General features: G+C 43.6%; 1 pseudogene; it reads right to left on the reverse strand.

Annotated features, from left to right (window-relative positions):
- Positions 1-10651: 10651 nt before the first annotated feature.
- LOC117360384 lies at positions 10652-11754 on the reverse strand (annotated as a pseudogene).
- Between the last annotated feature and the right edge of the window lie 591 nt (positions 11755-12345).

Here is a 12345-nt window from a genome sequence, read left to right on the forward strand (position 1 = left end):
TTTTACAACACCTTGGATTCTATCCTCACGCAGTTCATCTGGAATAAAAGACAACCTCGTATTGCTCTTAATAAGCTCAAACTGGCTAAAAAAGATGGGGGGGTAAACTTCCCAGACTTTTACAAATATCACAGCGCCTTCATCATACGACACTGGTTTCATGGTCATATTGACAATAGACTTGTTGATAAACCAAGTTGGATTGACATGGAAACTCGACTGTATGGAGCGTCACGCTTAAAATTTCTTCCTGGTCACACTATACCTCGCAAAGATAAGAACGATCAAATTTTTCGGTCATATAAAATGGCTCTCCAGGTCCTTGAATCCAACATGTCTCTTAGATGGGATCAATCCACTGAACTTCCCATCTGGAATAATCAGAGATTTTTAATTCAGTCAAAACCCTTTCTTTGGCCCCTTTGGCAAAGAGCAGGCATTGAGACTGTAAAGGATTTGACAAATACGGATGGATGGCTATCCTTCCAGGACATCTCCGAAACATGGAACATTCCTAAGAATCAATATTATGCCTGGATCCAACTCTTACACTGCTTACGGGCAGCTGTTCCTGATTTGCAGGCCCTAGGAGATAAACCAAGCCTACGCTCATTTTTTGACAAGTCCCCATTACTCACCTATAAAGCCTCCTTCTGGTATAAGGTTATTCAATTGTCAGAGGACAAAACCCCTCTCTCTTCTGAAGTAAAATGGCAATACATACTGAATTTACCTTCTGATGCCATAGATTGGAACAATGTATGGTTGACCTTACATAAATCCATAAAATCCGCTTCAGTGTTACAGTCCATTTTCTTTTTGCTACACCGCGCTGTTTGGACTCCTGCTTTATCACACAAAATTGATATCTCCTCTGCCTCTAAGTGTTGGTCATGTGACAGTGATGATGGTTCTTTGGAACATTTGTTATTTAGCTGTAAACATCTTGTCATTTATTGGATTAAAGTATGGGACACCATATGCAATATTTTAGACATATTTGACCCACTCAATATCAAGATTCTTATACTAATGTCTCACGGTCTGCAATCACCACTAAATAAATATGAGGGTCACCTTTTGACAGTTATGTTGTCCTTAGCAATTCAAAATGTTCTCTTTTGTTGGAAAAATTTAGATAAAATTGAATATCATACTTGGTGGAACAATATTCAATATTGTTTGAAAATGTAATCTTGTATTAGATCAATGTCATCTGTTTGTGCTGTTCCTGCTTAAGATGACCTTTCTCTACGTCACTGCTCGCGTATAGATGTAACCCAATATATTCTCGCATACTCGCACTAGTTGCTTACTTGAACCCTGACTTCAAATGTATTTGTACTACAATGTTGGACCATGTACTCTGTAAATGCATTTATGTTTGTTTCCTTTGTATTGTGTATTATGAAACTTAATAAAAACTTTGAACACTAAAGTTCTCGAACCCTCATCTGTCAATATTTTAATTCACTCTCTGATGATTTCCTATACTGACTATTGTAATGCCTTATATAAAAGGATCACACAGAAAGAAATCAGATGATTGCAGATTATTCAAAATACTTCTGTTAAAATTATCTTCTAGGCAAGGAAATTCGACCATGTTTCACCTCTACTAATTAAAGCACACTGGCTCTCCATCGAACATATAAAATTCTTCTACTTACATTCAAAACTAGAACTTGTAATCAACTGGAATTCATAAACAGACTTCTTATACCCTACTAGTCTTTAAGCCCGTTAGATTAACGGGTGCTAGAACATATGTGTGTGTGTCTGTCTTTTTTTCTCTCTCTCTCCTTAGCCGCTTTCTTTCTTTCTGCCTTTCTTTTTCCTTGGCTGTCCATCACCACCCCTTGCCTGCTCCCCCTGTCCATTTTCCCTTCCTTTTACCTCCACTGTGTCCACCACCACCCCTTCACTGCTCTCCTTATGCAGCAGCAGCCCTTCTCCCTTTGTTTTACCTCCCCCCTGTCCAGCAGCACCTCTTTCCTTCTCCCCCTGTCCAACATTAGTCCTCCGTTATTTTTTCTTCACCTCCCCTGTCCATCAGCATCTCTTTCCTTCTCCCCCTGTCCAGCAGTAGGCATCCCTTCCTTTTTTATCCTCCCTCCTCCTTCTTATCCCTATGATACTCTTACCTTGCTCTGCCCCTGATCAGAGGTTCCCGACAGCTGCCCAGTTGCACCCATTGGAAAAGTTCACACTGCCGCATCCCGCACCCCTCCTGACGCGGCTCCCGCTGTCCTTTCTGTCTGTCTCTGTCCCTGGCCCCCTTTGCCTGTCTGTCTTTCTGTGTATCTCCCTGACCCTGTGTCTTTCTTCTTTCCTTTCTGTCTCCCTTCCTCCCTCTGTCTGTCTGTCCAAAGCAGCATTCCATCCCCCTCCCCCCACACCAGTTCCCTGTGCACCTGCCCCTGTGTCTTTCTTATTTTCTTTGTGTTTCGCTTCCTCTCTCTGTCTGTCCAAAGCAGCATTCCATCCCCCTCCATTTCCCTCCCCCCACACCAGTTCCCTGAGCACCTGCCCCTGTGTATTTCTTATTTTCTTTGTGTTTCCCTTCCTCTCTCTGTCTGTCTGTCCGTCCAAAGCAGCATTCCCTTCCCCTCCCCCCCACCAGTTCCCTGTGCAGCAGCATTAGCGTTTCCTCTACCCGCCCCTGTCCCTTCCCCTTCCCGCGGGCCGGACTACAAAGGTGGTGATTCCAGCAGCGCTTTTATCAGTCTCCACACGCTGCTTCGGGCCCTTCTGCCCTGATTTACTCTGGCACGTCCCTGATGACATCATCAGAGACGCGGCAGAGCAAATCAGGGCAGTAGAAGGGCCCGAAGCAGCGTGTGGAGACTGATGTACACGCTGCTTGAATCGCCATTCGGACCCGCGGGAAGAGAAGGGGGTGGGCGGCAAAGGAGAAACGGAGATCGGCGGCGGCGACAGGAGAAACGGATAACGTCGTCTGGCTGCGGTCCGGCTTGTGGAGGCGATCGGGTGGTGACGTATTCGCGCGCATGCGCACTCCTTCGGCCACAGACCTACAGCGCACGGAACACGAAAATAGGACTGCGCATGCGCGAGTTAGCCTTTTATTATATAGGATGCCCCCCTCAGATCACTCCACTGTACTACACAACATCTTCTCAATATTCCCTCTCCGAAAAATATTAATACCATGTGCTTAAATATCTTTTTAGTCACTGCACCTTCCCTCTGGAACTCTATACCCAATTACATAAGAGAGGAAACAAATTTAAACCAGTTTAAATCCAAATTAAAAACCTTCTTATTTAAACACGCCTTCGAGTAGTACCTATTCTTAAAGATGCTGTTTAATAGCAACTATCCTTCTAAGGACAATTCGACTTCCTTTCTTTTAGTCTTTCCCCTACCTCTTGTTCCTTCCTTCAGTGTCTCTTTTCTATAATATTGTAGTTTGACCCTTTTTTTCCTTTTGTACAAGTTTGTCTGTTTGGTTACTTATTCCCCCAAATATGTTTGTTAACTTGACTGTTTTTATTGATTAATGTACACCACCTAGAAGCCTGATTAGGCAGTATAATAAATTTTTTAATAAACTTGAAATGGGCAGGAGACTCTGACAAGCGAGTTAACAGAAGCCAAACAGAAACTAGAGCCTGGGACCAACATGATTTGAATAATAAAGTGTCCAGACAACAAAAGGTAGAAAAAAAAAATAATTTTATTTTCTATTTTGTGATTACAATAGGTCAAATTTGAAGTGTGTATCCTGCCAGAGCGAGTGTGAGCTAGGACCTACCAGTAACAGAGAGAGCAAAAGTATTTTTTGTGTATTTTGTTTACACTACAGCACCGGCATGGGGCTGAAGAGGGCAAAGGGGGGTTGGGGTGGGTGAAGAGGCTACAAAATAAACCCACCAGGATGTTTGAAAAATATGCCCTATCGGGTGGGAAAAGTGAATCGAATCGAAAACATTTTCCCTTAATTGGCCAGCACTACTGCCTACACTGCTGTTCTTGGTCTCACTCAAACTGAGGAATAAGTGGTGTTGTACCATGTAATGCTACCTGGTGCTGATTCTCTTTTTTAGTTGTAATGTCAGTGATGTCAATACGAGAGACTGGGGGTGGGACAGAGTACATTCTCATTTTGGGCTTCCCTGATTCTGACAAAAGGAAGCAGCAACCAGATGAGATGACAGTATGGAGCAAGGGGTTGGGCAGCTGCAGCATGCACATAGCTTGCTGGCTTTTCAGTGGCGGAGTGCTAAGATTTTGGGAGGTAGCATTTGCCTCCCTCCTTTGCTACCGTATAGTGACACCTATATATCCCTCACAGCTCCTGCAGGGACAGGCTTAGTTTAGTACCAGACATCCAGATTTCCACAGACATGTCCTCCTTTTGAGGACATATCTAGGGGTCTGAATGGCTTTTCAAAACCTGGCACATTGTCCGGGTTTTGAAAAGCTGTGCCAGGTAGGAAAGAAGTCCGCACGTGTGTGGCTGTCACATGATGTCAAAATTCTCAAAATTCTTGTAATCCCTCCAAAGTAGCATATTGATATAAAACTACTGTTAACTTGATGCCTGGAGATTCAGGAACTTGGCTGCAAGACGGTATGGCTGGGTGATTTTACTGCTCCTCTCTCATCAGCACAATTCAGCTAATTTGACAGCACAAGTGATCAAATTCATACTCCAAAAGGGAAAATCTGATTTGTGAAATCTTCTTCAGCTGATATGGCATTAGGAAAACAGTCTAAATTGGAAACAGCATTTGCTGCAGGAGCTAAACAAAATCTACCCACTCCTTCAAATGTGCCATTACCTAAAGACACATCAGAATTGTTGGAACAAGTTATATCTGAGCTGAAAGCTATAAGGGAGACAATGCAGGTTAATATCACTGAACTAAAGATTAAAAGAAGTTCAATATATTAGCCAGTAGTTAAAGATAAGTGATGATAAAACTGTACAGCTGGAACACCAGGTGTCATTTATGGAAGGCAGTTTGAATAAGCTTCAATCTGAACATAAAGCAGTGGATTGCCTGACTAAAGAATTGGATGAGGCTAACAACAGAAGTTGGAGGAATAATATTAGATTACTAGCGATCCCAGAAGGGGTAGAGGAATCAGATGCTCTTTCTTTTCTTGAAGATTTATTGCCTAAGATGTTCCCTCAACCTGAAATACCCTCTGGAAATAGAAAGAACACATCGAATTCCATCCAGAGCCTCCAACAGTCAAATTGGACCCAGGTCCATAATAACCTCAAGACAGGTCTACAGAAGGTAGGAAATGAATAGCACCACAGTTCTTTTCTAAGACTGAAGAAAAATAAACTGGAACACAAGAGGAGCAGATATCTGTCAAATGTTGAGGCAGTCATGTCAGTCCATTATATTAAAAACTGATGAAAAAGCCATGTCTTAAGGTCTTTTTTTTAAAATCATGTTTATTTATTTATTTTTAAATTTCATTTTTAGTAATTTTATGAAGATAAAATTACATTTCAACAAATTAAGAATACAAAGAATAAAAACAAATCTCAAAATCAACAATTAATAAAACAATTATACAATAAACTAACCCACCCATCCACCCTCACAATCCACCCATCCCAGGACTGCATTACAACAGAATAATCAATAAATATATTAAGAATGACAAAGGAATATATGACTATGGGCATAAAGAGTTAATGCGTCCAAAAAAGGTTGCCAAATTGTAAGCAATAACCTTCCTTGTTTAGTTTCTCACTCAGACAATTGCATACATTTTATAGTCAATAAATTAATCATACATGAGCGCCAGTGGCCATATTCAGGCTTCAAGGATCCTATCCAAAGAGATAATATGACCTTCATACCCACCAAAATTACTAGGTGAGGAAAGCCTTTAAGATACAGGTACAAGTGTTGCCCTATAGGCAAGTCAGGGTGCTATATACAGACGACAAATGGATTTATATCCCATTTCAAAATAAGTAATATCCGGTAGTAAACCATGGAGCATTTGGAGAAAACACTTAGGGCCTCTTTTATTAAACTGCGCTAGCAGTTTCTAGCGTGGGAAGCCACGCTGAATGGCCTGCACTGCTCCCGATGCTCTCAGAGTTACTATGAGTGTCAGGAGCACCGCAGGCCATTCAGCGTGGCTCTCTGCACTAAAAACTGCTAGCGCAGTTTAATAGAAGGGGTCCTTGTAGATTAACATGTAATTCAGTATTCCAGGTCTGGGCTGCTTTTGCATAATCCAGGGGTGTCCAATGTCGGTCCTCGAGGGCCGCAATCCAGTCAGGTTTTCAGGATTTCCCCAATGAATATGCATTGAAAGCAGTGCATGCAAATAGATCTCATGCATATTCATTGGGGAAATCCTGAAAACCCGACTGGATTGCGGCCCTCGAGGACCGACATTGGACACCCCTGGCATAATCTAAAACAGGGGAAAATGGCAACATGGAATGATTGAAAATATTTAAGAGGAATCCTAAGTTGAGATTCCAACCAATATATATCTAACAGACATTTAGGTCCGGATTCTGTATAGGACGCCCGGGAGGGGTGTCCTATACAGAATAGGGCCTACACTAACCCCGATTCTGTAACCGGTGTCTATGTTACAGATGCCTGTTACAGAATCAGGTTATTGAGTAGACGCAGCTGCTACACTTATTACAGCAAGGGCCAATCAAGCCTTAGGCTTAGTGGGGATGGGCGGACCTGATAAGCCTAAGGCCTGATTGGTCCAGACTCCTAGAGCCTGGGTCAATCAGGCCTTAGGCTTAGTGAGGACGGGCTGGGAAGTGGCGGGCCTGCCTCATTTCAATGAGGCAGACCTGCCAGCTGGACGACAGCAAGACCCGTTCGGCCGGCCAACAATTAGAGGTTAGTTGGGGGGAGATTAGGTGGGGTAATCTGGGAGTGTTAGCATAGGGGGATCCAGAGGGGGGGCAGCCTTCTGGCAGGAGGGATTGGGCACACTCCTGCCAGTGATTGGGAATGTCAGGGGGGCAACGTTCTGGCAGGAGCGGTTGGGCACCCTCCTGCCAGCAATTGAGAATGTTGGGCGGCGTTCCAGCAGGAGGGGTTGGGCACCCTCCTGCCGGCGATCGAGAATGTTGGGGGGGGTGGCGTTCCGGCAAGAGGGGTTGGGCACCTTCGTTCTGGCGTTTTGGAATGTCGGAGGGGGTGGCGTTCTGGCAGGAGGGGTTCGGCACCCTTATGCCAGCAATCGGATAGGCGGCCGCGGCCACTATACTTATCGCGGCAGGGAGATCCCTTGCCGCGATAAGTATAGCGGCTGTGTCTTCTTACAATGTAGGCCAGCATTTTGTTTGTTTATATTACCGTTATGAAAGAATGTTAGAGGAACAATCTGGGAAAAGTAAGAATTTTAAAGATATTTGGAGTCCATTGGAGTCATTTATTAAACAATGGAATGATTTGTAATTCATCCACCAGATTTAATTTTGTTTCCACACACATCCAGGAAGGGGGGGAGGGGATGGGTAAATTGTTTCAGTAATTTGCAAGTATATAAGAGCTGTTTTTTGTATGTTTGAATGTATAATTGTTGCACTTTTTGTATGCTTATAAAATCAATAAAGAATTTTAAAAAAACAACCCCAAACTCCAAAACTTCAACTTAAGCAAAAAGACACAAAAACCTCATAAACAATAAAAGCTCTGCTTTGAAGGTAAATTCCTTGGGGTCCCAATATCAACCACCAAGGCATGGGATCCAATCCAATTTTTCCCCCAATGGATCAATGTGGAAGATCCCCTCCTGAGATCCCAAGTTGGTGCCTTGAAGTTAGCTTTCCTTGGCTTTTGTTTGTGCTGCTTACTGACTTTGTATCATGGGGGCATTCACTTCAAACAGTAACCTCCCCTACAATACTTAAACCATAAAAGAATGGCAAAAGAGCAAAGAAAAATAGGAAAACAAATATTCTTTCTTCGCTTATGGGCTTTTCCACTTGCCCTGGTTGCACTCTTGCTTAACCCAATTCATTTAATGGCACACATCTTAAAGTTCAAAAAACTTCTTTCTGCTTCACAATAAACAAGTGCAGACATTTACCTCATTCCAGCCACTTATTCTCAATAGGTGTTAGCATATTTCCATATTCTCTATACTAGGTAAATCAGTCATTTCTGTGCCCAAGGCACAGGAACTCATATCATCTTCCATCTCAAGTTCAGTTACAGATGATGTATCAAAGCTTTCATAAGAACATAAGAAATGCCTGCACCGGATCAGACCTGGGGTCCATCCAGTCCAGTGATCCGCACACGTGGAGGCTCAGCCAGGCATACCCTGGCGAATACATTAGTCACTCGTATCCCTCAATGTGTTCTGCAAGGAGATGTGCGTCCAATTTTCCCTTAAATCCTTGAATGGTGGTTTCCTCCACCAGCTCTTTCGGGAGAGAGTTCCAGGCGTTCACCACTCGCTGTGTGAAGCAGAACTTTCTGACATTTGTCCTGGCCGTGTCCCCTCTCAGCTTCAGGCCATGACCTCTGGTCCGAGTCTGGGTTACATTTGGCAATGTGAATAACGTTGTTTCTTGCTCACCATCCTTTCCCCCTGCTGGTGAGTGAGCTTGCTCCATTTTGTCGATTCCTTTTAGCAATTTAAAAGTCTGTATCAGATCCCCTCTCATCGTTCTCTTCTCAAGGTTTTCTGAGGCGATCTTTGTAGCTCAAGTTCTCCATACCTTTTACTAGCTTCGTTGCTTGCCTCTGCATCCTCTCCAACAGTGTTATATCCTTCTTCAGGTATAGAGACCAGTGTTGGACACAGTATTCCAAGTGTGGTCTGACCATTGCTCTATAAAGCGGCATTATGACGTCCCTTAATCTACTCGTGATTCCCTTCTTTATCATGCCTAACATCCTGTTAGCTTTCTTTGCCGCCGCTGCGCATTGAGCCAACGGCTTCAGGGTCCTGTCTATCAGAACCCCCAGGTATTTTTCTTGTTCGCTCTTCCCCAATGTTATACCTAACAGTTTATACTCATGCTCCTTATTTTTGCTGCCCAGGTGCATCACTTTGCATTTTTCTACATTAAAACTCATCTGCCAATTTTCTGCACATCTCTCAAGTTGCTTCAAATCTCTCTGGAGTTCCTCGCTGTCTTTTTGTGACCTGATTGCCCGGCATAGCTTTGTGTCATCTGCAAACTTGATGATAACACTGGTCGTTTCTTCTTCCAGGTCATTTACGAAGATATTGAATAAGATAAGCCCAAGAACCGAGCCCTGAGGCACACCGCTAGTTACTTTCTTCCAGTCTGAGTACTTCCCATTTATGCCCACTCTCTGTCTTCTGTTTTCCAGCCATTTTCCTATCCATCTTAGTATATCCCCTTGTATTCCATGACTTTGTAGTTTTTTGAGAAGTCTCGCATGAGGTACTTTGTTGAACGCTTTCTGTAAGTCCAAGTATATTATGTCCATCGGTTCTCTGCTATCGACTTGTTTGTTCACTCCCTCGAAAAACTGAAGTAAGTTTGTCAAGCACGACTTCCCTTTCCTGAAGCCATGCTGACTACCTCTCAGCAGGTCATGGTTATCCAGATGCTGTACTATACTGTCTTTAATCAAAGCCTCAACCATTTTCCCAGGGACCGATGTGAGACTCACAGGTCTATAGTTTCCCGGTTCTCCCCTTGATCCTTTTTTGAAGATTGCGATGACGTTCTCTATCTTCCAGTCTTCTGGTATCCGTCCAATTCTAATTGACATGTTAGCGAGGGATTGCAGTAGTTCTCCGATTTCCACCTTTAGTTCCTTTAATACTCTCGGGTGAATTCCATCTGGGCCAGGGGATTTGTCACTTTTTAGTTTGTCAATCTGATAGTATATCTGTTCTAGATCCACCTTCACTGTGGTGAGGCTCTCCTCTATTTCCCCCTTGAAAACTTTCACTGTTTCGGGTATTGATGTGGCGTCTTCCTTGTTAAAGACAGAAGCAAAGAAGGAATTTAATCTGACTGCAATCTGTTTGTCCTCTTTGATGTATCCTTTTCTTCCTTGGTCGTTGAGAGGGCCCACTGTCTCCTTTGCAGGTTTCTTCCCTTTAACATATCTAAAAAAGGATTTGAAGTTTTTGGCCTCTTGGGCTATCTTTTCCTCAGGCCCTTTTGGCTTCTCTCACAGCCTTGTGGCACTCCTTCTGGTCGTCTTTGTGAGTGTTCCAAGCCTCGGTTGTTTTCTCACGTTTCCATTTTTTAAATTAGTCCTTCTTTTCTCTAACTGCATCCTTCAACTCTTTGGTTAGCCAAGCTGGTTCTCTTTTGGCTTTAGTTTTTCATCCTTTGGCTATCTGCGGAATGTATAGATTCTGTGCTTCGGTGATAGTATTTTTTAGTAGGGACCATGCTTGCTCTACCGTTTCGATTTTGGCTATCCTTTTCTTGATCCGTTTGCTTACCATGGCTCTCATGTTATCGTATCTTCTTTTTTTAAAGGTCGTGGTTAGGGTCTTTGTTCGCTTCCCCTTCCCAATGTCGAGTTTAAAGTAGATCATAGTGTGATCGCTCATCCCCAGTGGGACCGTGACTTCTACTTCTTTTGTTTGCCCAGTTATGCCATTTAAGACCAAGTCCAAGGTGGCATTTCCTCTTGTCAGTTCTCCTACCATTTGTTCTAGGAAGCAGTCACCCATCATTTCCAGGAACTTTATTTCTTTGCCGCAGCTTGAGGTTACTAAGTTCAGCAACAATTCCTTCAAACTGTGAACAAGTTAACTTCATATTCAAATGCTTTGGTCCAGAGGAATACATAGTAAGGTATGGTAAATTGATGTCAGTCTGCACAGACGAGGACAGCTCACACTTTGCTTTTTCTGATGCTTCTCTCACTCTCTGGAGCGCCATGTTGTCTTTTGTCAGGTCAACACCAGTCTCTCGTTTAAATTCCTTGACAATGTACCGGAGCAAGGCCTGGTCAAAGTCTTCACCACCCAAGAAAATATCACCATTAGTAGATTTCACTTCAAACACTCCCTTCTGTATTTCCAGGATTGAAATATCAAATGTGCCACCACCCAAGTCATAGACTGCAATCACCTTATCATCAGACTTATCTAAGCCATAGGCTAGAGCAGCGGCAGTTGGCTCATTGATAACCTGAAGTACATTTAAGCCAGCAATCTGGCCAGCATCTTTGGTAGCCTGTCTCTGTGAGTCGTTAAAGTAAGCGGGGACTGTTATGACTGCATTCTTTATTGAATGTCCCAGATAACTTTCTGCGGTCTCTTTCATCTTCATCAATACAAAAGCTCCAATTTGACTTGGTGAGTATAGTTTGAGGCATGCACAATTTTAAATGGAACATTTTTAACATCTTTCTGCACTTCTGGATCATCATAGCGTCATCCAATCAGTCGCTTGGTGGCATACAATGTATTATTTGGGTTAGTTACTGACTGGCGTTTAGCTGGCATTCCTACCAATCGTTCACCATCACCTGAAAATGCTACAACTGAGGGGGTTGTTCTAGCACCTACAGAGTTTTCCAGTACCTTTGCTTGCTTGCCCTCCATAACTGCAACACAAGAGTTTGTGGTGCCCAGATCAATTCCAACAACTGCTCCCTTGATTGCTTCAGAAGCATAATCACGTCTTGATACTTTCCTGAGAACAGCTTGACTAAGACCATTCCAACAACCCTGTCGGGCGCACGTGAGCAGAGCACGGGACGCGCAGCAGCTCTGTGGCGACTGGAAGAGGTGGGAGAGGCAGCAGCCGGCATTCAGCATGGTGCGTAAGAAGGAAGCAGGGGTGCACGCGGGGGACACTCGCTCAAACAAGTCACGCGCCAGCTTTTACCTGAGCTTGCTGTCATAAAGGAGATTGCTGCTTTCTGGTTTCTAGTAGCTGTAGTCTGCTCTCTTCAAACTTCAGTGCAGCTCCTGGTTGCTGGAACTGCCTGTGACTGTGGGTTACACCCTTTTCTTTGCCTCCAGTGTGTTGATTACTCCTGACTACAGGTGAGGTTGTGGTGCCTGACTTCTGGAGACTTCTAATCTGATTTAAACCAGTATCAGGCAGATTAGGGACAGCTTGTGTTCCAGACCTGCTTTTCTCCCTCAGCAGCCCCTGTGCTACTGGGAAATGTAGGGGGGGGGGGGTTTCTGCTGGTTTGGGAAAAGCTAAATCGGTCTTGGTTTTTCTGGGCATTGTTTGAGGTGGATTTAATGAAGAAATACTTTGCCTCTAAATATTCCTGGGAGCTACTCTGGGAGTTATATTAGCAGTTTTAGGAATCACCTCCCTATTTTTAATATTAGATTCCTGTCCTGGCAAGGATTCCTTCTTGCTCACAGGGGGCAGCCCTGTGACAACATGTC

This window comes from Geotrypetes seraphini, chromosome 5 (genome assembly GCF_902459505.1).
Source record: "Geotrypetes seraphini chromosome 5, aGeoSer1.1, whole genome shotgun sequence".
Taxonomy (NCBI): Eukaryota; Metazoa; Chordata; class Amphibia; order Gymnophiona; family Dermophiidae; genus Geotrypetes; species Geotrypetes seraphini.